Source organism: Rhipicephalus microplus, chromosome 6 (assembly GCF_043290135.1).
Source record: "Rhipicephalus microplus isolate Deutch F79 chromosome 6, USDA_Rmic, whole genome shotgun sequence".
Classification (NCBI taxonomy): Eukaryota; Metazoa; Arthropoda; class Arachnida; order Ixodida; family Ixodidae; genus Rhipicephalus; species Rhipicephalus microplus.
In genome coordinates this window covers 78,591,356-78,601,314 of record NC_134705.1, presented here as the reverse complement: position 1 = coordinate 78,601,314, position 9,959 = coordinate 78,591,356, and positions in this window count along the sequence as shown.

The window sequence follows — 9,959 nt, the reverse complement described above, 5'->3', positions numbered from 1 at the left end:
TGTACTTCTACTGGTCTTACCTCTTTTACTTTCGCCCTCTCAACAATATTTGCGTTAATAACCATGACGCTTGCTTCACTGTCAACTAACGCACTCCGTTCCTTTTCATCCACAAAAACAGATATATACAATAGACTTGTATGAGACAAATAAACAGCTTCTCTTGATGTCGTCGGGTGGAAGCCGAGACCCTTTCTGTTTAGTTTTTCGTTACGTCATCTAGCTCTTCGTCATGGTCTGAGCCTCCCTGGGCGGTTAAAAAGGATGCGGGTGTTGCAGTAGGTCTCCCCTCCAGCTTGCAAGCGGGCGTTGTTCCTCAGCTCGTGTGGCCCCGGTATTCCTTGCAGCAGGTGTCATGGGTTGACGCTGGGTTCCTAGGTCTTGGAGGTAGAGGTCTCGCATTCCCTGCAGAAGTTCTTCGACCGTCTTGGGTCCTCGCATTTGTATTTGCTTCTGAAGGTCCGGACTTAGACCATGATTGATAAGCGGAACCACAGACGTCTCAGGCAACAATGAGTCCGCCAGCTGTAGCAAGCGTTTTTTCTCATAAAAATAGCTGAGTGCAGATCCAGACCTGTATTTGAACGTGATTGCTTTGTCCCATAGCAACACCTTGTTCTCGCTGAAGGAGCTCAGAAAGCTTGCTTTCCGCTCTATCCATGGTTTGTTGCTGTGAGCGTTGAGACGCCATTCGTACCAACTCTTTGCTATGCCCGATAGGAATAGTCGCATGTTTTTCACTATATCTTCGTCGCTGTGCCAGTAGTTTTCATTGCATGCATACTCGTAAAACGTGAGCCAAGACTCAGGACTACTAGACTCTCCGTCAAACATGTCTGGCTTCACGTGTTCACGACTCGGTCTGCTTAATCTTTCTGTCGCGTTTACAAGCAAGCGCATTAAATCATTTTGCTGCCTATTCTGTTCTTGGCGCAGTTCAAGAAACTTGTTGATCAGCTCGACGGAACTGTCAGGCGAAGCAGCGGTAGCAGGCTTCGTATCGTTTCTTACTGGAGTCAGCACAAAATTCTCATAGTCCTGAAGTTTCATGTTGATCCTCACCGTTTTTTTTAGCAAGTAAATGGTCTGGAGCGAACTTCATTTTAGTGCTTATGTAGGAAACAAATGCGTCAGTGCTCACTGCTTCCGAAAGTGCTAGTTCCTCTTCATCTTGAGGCGTTGCAGTCAAGATCCGGATGCCACCGCGTTGATTTGCTCCGATGGTGAAGTCCACCCACATCTTGAATGTCCGCACAAAAAATATACGCCGCTGCACCAATTTGTAATAATACACAGTACTAGGCTGGGGTGTCAGCCATCTTCTTTATTTCTAGCCTCTTCTTCCTTTTCGTCTCCCTCCAACTCTGCCTCACGTCCACGTACACGATTGAAAATATTTCGGTTTGAATCCGGAACGAAATAATAGATAACGTTCCGGTTACGTTTTCCTTCCGGTAAAAATAATTTTTTCTTTGTTTTTTGTTCTCAGTTTTCGTTTAGTTCTTACACACGGGCAGTGAGTGACAGTGTGAGTTCCAATGAGTGAGAAGCACGAGTATGAACTTGAGTGAGTGCCAATAAAGGTGAGTATTGGCGCCTGGAAGTGGAAATGAGAATGAACGCGAGTGAGCGCCGATTAGTGAGAATATAAGTGATTGATTTTGATTTAAAACCACTTTGGATGCAACACACCGTAAATGTACAGCTGTGGCACAAGTATTTTGCTTTGAAAAATGTGTCGATATACACAAATTTTAACAATAAATCAAGCGGAACTTCATTCATTAATAGTGGCAGGCTATGCGCCACTGAAAATAATTCTAAAAAATTGGTCCCATACGTGCAGGTTTCACTGCAAATGTAGTCGAAAGACGAGAGACTTGCGTGTGGGAAGAGTGAACAAAACATTTGTTTGTTGTTCTGCGCAAGAAAATCGGTGAATTGTATTCTGGAAGCGCTGCGTTACAGAGTCTCGAGCCGTGCAGCGAAGGCGATCGAGCGCATCGAGGCACGTTAGAGTAACTGTATGGACAGTTACTCTAAGGCACGTTAGACACGAGCGCCATCTGGCAGTTATCTTCGAAAACGAAGGAAGGCATGCGCGCCCGCGGAGAAATATGCGCGCCTGTCTCAGAGGCGATAAGGAGTAGAACGCAAAACGACGGGCAGGTGCCACCACCGGGTCGTCTTAGCAAAGCGTTCGGAACACTTGCCTTTTTGAGCATCGTGTTGCACTGTCAGCGCAGCGTGATAAATGATACGGTCCTTAGAATTACTTGTGCGTGCCTTCTCTAGTATGAAGGCACACATAAAAAACATCGACGTGTTGTTATGGTGCTTCAGATATGCGCAATACTTGCTTTTTAATTGAAAATCGGACAAGTATGAACGCTGAAACTTGAGTAATACTGGTGGGCGCTGTGGATGGGCTTGGTCATTTGAAGTATTGTTTGGTGCCGTTAAGAAGATCACTAGCGCAGACAACCAGACAAATGTACAGACAGACAGAAATACATCGACCAAAATTTAGGCGTCGAAGGTCCCCAAGAAAGACTATCATCTTTATAAAATGACTTCTCACTTTACTAGAAGGCCCTGTTTTATACATGAAATATCCAGCGTCAGAGCGTACACTTCGGCGGCATAGGCACGCCATGACTCGTTATTTAGCTCGTGTTTTACTAAATTTAATCCGTTCTTAAGCACTCGCGATCAGCTAAACACACGCGTGTTCGAGAATCCGAACAGCCTCGAACGCGCGCTAACGCCGTCTGCGTTGAGGTCAGAATGGCGCATGATACAGAATCACCGCAAATAGCACCCGCGGGGCCATGCTTGCTTCTTTTTTAACGCAAAGCATTTCTGAGCGAACTTCGGTGACTTTGAGCGTATCTATCTATCTATCTATCTATCTATCTATCTATCTATCTATCTATCTATCTATCTATCTATCTATCTATCTATCTATCTATCTATCTATCTATCTATCTATCTATCTATCTATCTATCTATCTATCTATCTATCTATCTATCTATCTATCTATCTATCTATCTATCTATCTATCTATCTATCTATCTATCTATCTATCTATCTATCTATCTATCTATCTATCTATCTATCTATCTATCTATCTATCTATCTATCTATCTATCTATCTATCTATCTATCTATCTATCTATCTATCTACCCGCCTCAGACTTATACCTCTCCTGCCCGTCTCGATAATGGTATCGATAACAAACTTGGTATGGCATAACGCGACTATGACGAGCGTAATTGACCAGTCATAACATGAAAATCATGACACGTATGTGATGTATGTCATGAATATCATGATTTATATTTGATGGTCTTGCTGCGTTTACGGTGGTTTCGTTCAGATGACATTTTGCTAAAGTGGTATCGTATCACATGACAGCATGGCGAACATAAGCGACAGACCCACGAGAAAATCATGACATGCTGGTCATGATTTTCATGTCATGACTACCTGCCACGCTTATGGTGTGCTCCCGGTCGTTTCGCTAGCGTTCCATATACCAAATTTGGTATTACGGGACGGAGTTGAATAGCGAAAGTAAATGACTAGTGCAAACAAGATAATCATAAGATCCGTGTCATGTAATAACATGACTACATGCTACGATCATGATGCACTTGTGGCCCTTTCATAGCTTCACATATACCATATTTGGTATTACGTAACGTGAATCAATTATGAACGTAAATGACACCTCCAAACATGATAATCATAACATGCGTGTCATGTAAACTATGACTACATGCTGCGCTCATAGCGCGCTCGCCGCCGTTTCGCTAGTTTCATATGCATCAAATTTAGTACTCAGGTGACGTGAATAAACGAAGATGGCAAATGACACGTCCAAAAATGATAATTATGACATGCGTGTTCTGTAAAACAAGGCTACCTGCTACGCTTATGACGTGCTCACGGTCGTTTCGCTAGCTCCACATATACGAAATTTGCAATAACGTGACGGGAGTGGACGACGAAGGTAAATGGTACATGATAATCAAACATGATAATCATTATATGCGTGTCATGTATGGCGTAATTTACGTCCACCTCGTAATGTTGTGCTCATTTTAAAGGGACATATCAACCTTCCTTATTTGTGCTTCGCATATCATCAATTCCCACAGAACGTGGGATCTGCCAATTTTTAAATGTTTATTATAATGCGAACTTCGCCGCAGATGCAGGCGAACTCCGAAATCAGCCATGAGAACCGAGGGTAAAGCTTTTTTAAGGGTGGTGGCCCCGGCAATGAGCGACGGGGTCACCTTCCCGACGAGGCGTGCCCAATTTAACCGAATGCCGCGTATGTGCTAGGAGTAGCGAACTAAATATGCGCCTCAAGCTATCGTCTTTAATAAAGGAAATTCATTACATTAATTCGGTACACCGTAGTCTTATCCAGATGGATTACACCCCCCCCCCTTTTTTTTTTCATGTTTCCGCTAGTGGAAGCTTGCTGCTCCTTGACTGTCGCTGCAGATGTTATTAGGGCTTGCGCGACACTGCATCTCGAAGCGACGTATTTTGCTTAAGCAGTTCAGAGACGATCTGCAGTCAGCAAACAATCACCCTTAATAATTAAATTTACTGCATCACTCATACAACGGGAAGGTCCGCATTACGGCCTCGACAGGTCAGCATTACGGCCTCATTCATTGAGTCGGCATTACGGCCTCAACACGTTAATTGACAGATGCGTCCACAACAGCTCAGCGGAAGCAAGCATCCAGCTACCCGCAATGGCAAAATGCGTTCGCAGAGCCAAGCAGAGCTGTTCGGGACACCCAACCACAACTTTATTAGCGGCAGTAGCAGTGTGCCTGTGTCCGCAGCTACATGAATATGACCCCTTCTAAGCGACACTTGAAGCACGAAGCCTCCGCGATAGTGCAACCTAAGATTTGCGCACCTTCTCTGACTCAAGAAAACAAAAAACAACACAAAACCACCTAACGCGCAACCACCGCGAAACGCTCTTCGTGAGGCAGGGGAAGCGGATAGGGGCTTTAGAAGCGAAGAGGAGGCGCCGCCGCCACTGTCGCGCCGAGGCGCCGACGTGGCGGCAAGCCGCAGGCAGCCAGCCCAGCTTACGCGAACGGCAAAGAACACGATGCCATGTGTGGAGAAAGAGCGCAACAAGGCACCTGGCGCCGTACGCCCAACGCCTGTCACGTGATACGGCCGCGTCGGGGGCAGTGTCTGCGACCCGCTAGCCGATGGAAGCGTGCTACACAGGTGATAGCTGATTCTTGCAAAAATGTTTAATCTCATTTCCTGATTGTAAGTACCTTACGAAAGAAATACAACGAATTACCGAAGATGTTGTCATGATCTTCTTTTGGCTTTTTTGTTTTTTTCGTATAACCCTAGCTGTTTATACCATTATTTTCTGCAAAACGTTGACAAGTACAACTGCATCACGACGAACGTTTCTTCCAACAGATCCATGAAAAATAAGTGTCCGTCGCACGGGTGAAGCGGTTCCATTGCCAGCTTGCTGACCAGAAGGTCGCGGTTTCGACCCCTGCTGCAGCAGTCGCATTTCGATGGAGGCGAAAGGCTACAGGCCCCTGAGTATGTGGTGGTTTTGGAGCACAGGACCCCGAAAATTGTCAACAGAAGAAGAGCCATTCATTCAGGTTCTTACGCGCGCTTCTACTCTTACTCCCTGGCCGTGATTCGCGCTGACTCATGCTCATACGCATGATTTTCCAGGGTAGCGCCAGGAACCTTCTACCGGTGTAGGGAGGCAATCACGACAGGCGAGTTCCTTCAGAGGGGCAAGGTGCTAGGTTAGAAGTTTATCCCCATTATGCCGTATAATATAGTGAGCATGATATTTTTTTATATCTTCATTTGTGTGACAATACAAGATTGTCATGGTGCTGTTGACAAAGGTGACGTTAGAAGAAACGTCACCTGACTAGGCCTCCAGCACCATACACTGCACATAATAATCACGTGCGTGTGGTGAATAATTGACAAATGCACTAGCACGCATAAATAAACGGTAGAAATACCATATAGACAGTGGTGGAATTAAAAAAGAAATGCGGTTTAAACTGAGTATACGAGATACATAATATACACATATAATACAGAAGGAATGGTAGAAAAACATACTTACAGACATATCGACAATAATAGCATTGCAATGCACAAATTACAAAGAATGAACAAAGAAACGCAGAATACCTAAATGATTGAAGCTCTAAATAAGAAAGTATTGTTACGTTGGTGTTGGTGCCAGTGTCGGCTAGAGGACGCTTCTAGCCATTGATGAGAAAAAAAATGTATTTATAAAAGATCACGAGCATCACAGTCAAGGAAATATTTCTTGGATTGTTTGCGGAATGCTGCCAGCGTGTGATATGTAGTGATACAGGACTTTAAATATTTGTGGGTGTGAGGTCATTATACTGTAGCGCATTTTTGTTGGGACAATGGGGACAAGAAGGAGACGACACTCGCAGCTAAATTTATTTAAAAAGTTACTTCATATAAATGCATCTCCCCCGAGCAACAAAGAACTTGACGATAAAATAAGTGCGGCATGTGTAGGAATGAGCTTAAAATCGCATGCATTCTTTTCCACGAAACAAATTTTGCGCTGACACAAGCGATAAAAACGGAGCAAGTGCAGCCTCTACACTAAGAAAAAATATTAACGTATACCTAAATAGATGAACAGTTGAGATGATTGCAAGACGGCCAAGTAGAAAAGTACACGTGCTTAAAACTATAAACACTATTAAACGCTACAAAAGTTTATTTCTGCTATTAGTACAAAAGAAGGGAACATCGTACAAAGTAGATAAACAGGAGGTTGTCCGAAAGCACAAGGCTGCAGGGGGACCTCCCGTTGAAAATAGGATAACAAAAATGACTGAATTTGCACTAACAGTGAAGGCAGGAAATCGAGTGAATTGACAAAACCAACACTTAGGTACATGTAAAGAAAAAGAGTGCCATACACAATAAAACATGAAAACACACATCTAGTAGGTAATCAAATATAAAAACAGTGGTTTTTTATATAAATCAATTTTCGAGCGTTGTTTGATGTGAGATGGCAATGAATTCTATAATGATAATGCTGAGAAATATGCAGTGTGGCGACCAGAATTAGGGTGGACAGTATGTAGTAAAAAATTCCCATTTGAAGCAAATATAGTACGGTTGAATTTAAACAGAGCATTAGTAAAAAAGACACTTGATGGTGCAAGATGGTTCAGTGAGTTGGAAATCATGATAATAAGACAATATTCAAATAAAGTAGCGCAAGAGAGTACTTCAAAGTTTCCAAGTTATGTTGATGCACTGGAGCGATATGAACGGGCAGTTATTAGTCCAATGGCTTGGTTTTCAATGTGCTGAATGGGAGATGGGTGGGTTAGGTATGTATTTCTCGAAGTATTGATACAATAATTATTATGACTGGAAATAAAAGCGTAATATACTTGATTAGAGTTGAAATGTTGAAACAGTTACGTGCTTTGTTTAAAATCTTAATACCAAATGCCAGTTTCTTGAGTAAGTGACTAAAGTATTTTAGGTTGCAGTCGAGAATGGCTCCTAGCAAAGAACATTCAGTGTCAGGAGTAATGAGTAAGTCATTTAGTTTAATAGAAACTTCTGAGGGAAGAACTTTATTAGTTGTGTGGAATATCATGAACGTAGTTTTTGTAGGGTTAGCACTGAGGGAGTAATTAAGACACCAACTTGAAAGGCTATTACGGTCATTTAGTAGTTTTGTCGTTAAACAATCAATTGATTAATAAGCGGCTAGTATTGCAGTGTCAACGGCATAAAGAAACGTTTAAGCATTAGTAACTGAAAGGGGAAGGTCATTCATGTACATTATAAATAAAAACAGTCCAACAATGGGCCCTTGAGGTACATCTTTATTAGTAGTAACAAAATCTGATAATCTAACGCGAACATAAACAGCCTGCTGTCTATTACAGAGGTAACTTCTATTCAAGGTTAGGGCAGGTCCAACAATGTAAAAATAGACATGAGTTTAAATTCCAGGGTGGTGCGGTTAAGGGAGTCAAAATGAACGCTCCAGCTAATTCACAAGAATCAATAGCTTTTTTTTTATCAGTGAAAGCTAACAATGCGAGATCGGTAGAGAAAGCAGGTTGGAAATCAAACTGATTAGGAGTTAAAATTGAAAATTGAGACAAGTAATTAGTGATGCATTTCTCGACACACTTCTCTATTACATTACTAAAAGCTGATAGGATAGCTGTGGGGCGATAAATAAATATAGAAGTTTTGTCACCTTTCTTGAACACTGGTATTATTCTGGCCTGTGTTAGTTGTAATAGGAATGACCCTGTCTTAAAAATTAAATTGATATCATGGGATAGAACAATGGCGCTATGGTTAGCAATTAACTTATTGTTGGACGAGTTAATTCTGAAAGTAAAAAGTGCGCCACTTCACTATAGATACAATGAGTAGTCACTAACTAGCCCAGCTCTAAACATTATTGAACTACTGTTTTATAAGAACTTATGCGCAGCGTTTTACACAAAATGGTTCTGGCGGGGGGGGGGGGGGGCACTTCTGACGCCTTTAGGCAGCATTACGGAGCTGTGACAAGGCCTCTGAACGGTGTAGTGAGAAACTATTTGGTAGCTTCACTGTTAGTACCTCTGCCATCAGCCTCACTATGCTCATTGCATGAAAAAAGCTGCTTCTATGTTTCGTGAATAAAGCCCGGATCTGCAAGCACATAATTTAGGACAGCACCGTTGACCACGTACTTCGAGAGCTCCGAAACACTCATTTTTGATTTCTGCCCCTCGAATGGAGAACAGTCATTGATAGATAGTATTAGCTTTAACTGTAGCAAGCCAGGGTAATCTTGCGACATCGTAATAAATGGTCACATACGATTGTAATTTACCAACAGCTTCACTTTCTTCGTTCTACTGAGCGAGTACATACAAATGAATTGATACTGTATAAACATATATGTTGCAAAGAAAACCTGAGGCTGCCAAAAATGCTAGAGCAAAGCGGATGTTGATTAATCAATCTGAGGAAACACAATTCACCTTTCTGCCGTCGTTCCTAATGTCTATCTCACTCAGCAGCAAAATGCAAGCGCGGAAAGGAGCCTCCCATAATAGAGCATATGCAGTTTGGTAGTATTGTGATTGCTAACCTGGAATCGTCTCATAAAGGCTAAATATACGTTTCTCGAGTGCACTACACGCAGACGCGAATATTTCACGCTTAACTGGTATAACTTTGCACCGGCAACAGCGTTATCAAATGAAGGGGGAATGCTGGCCGAATGAAGGGCGTAGTATACGGCCGCCACTGTTCGAGCATAGTGAAAGCGCCGGTATGTCTATCGCGAGCGCTGGTGGGCCACCAGATGAACAGGATGATGTACGAACAACTGTGAGAGAAGAAACGGGGTCCTCAGAGTAGTGGCAGGGTCTCAATGGCTTAATGCGTGTTAATAAAAGTCTATATTAACTACCTCGACGGAATCGACTCCTTCCAAGGCTGCTGCACGCCATATCCCCTACGCCCTCGTATTCTAGAACGTCCCTTCACTCAACGCCAGTGTTGTATCCGTTACCGAAAAAACGTAACTAAATACACTATACTCGTTACTCGAACAAAAAAATGGCAGCATATCCACGGAGTGAACGATGGATAGTGGGGTGAAGCATCCGTCTGCCCATTCGTTCATGCTTCCGTCCATCCATGCGCGCGTCTGTGTGGCCGCCCGGGCGTCCATCCGCCCGTCCGTGCGTGCGTCTGTTCGTGCGTCCGCACGTTCATCTGTGCGTCCGTCCTTGCGTCCGTTCATGCCCCTTCCATGCATCTGTCTGTGTGTCCGTTCGTCCACCTATTAAACACTCCAAGTACCACCATCTCGCATCTTTTCAT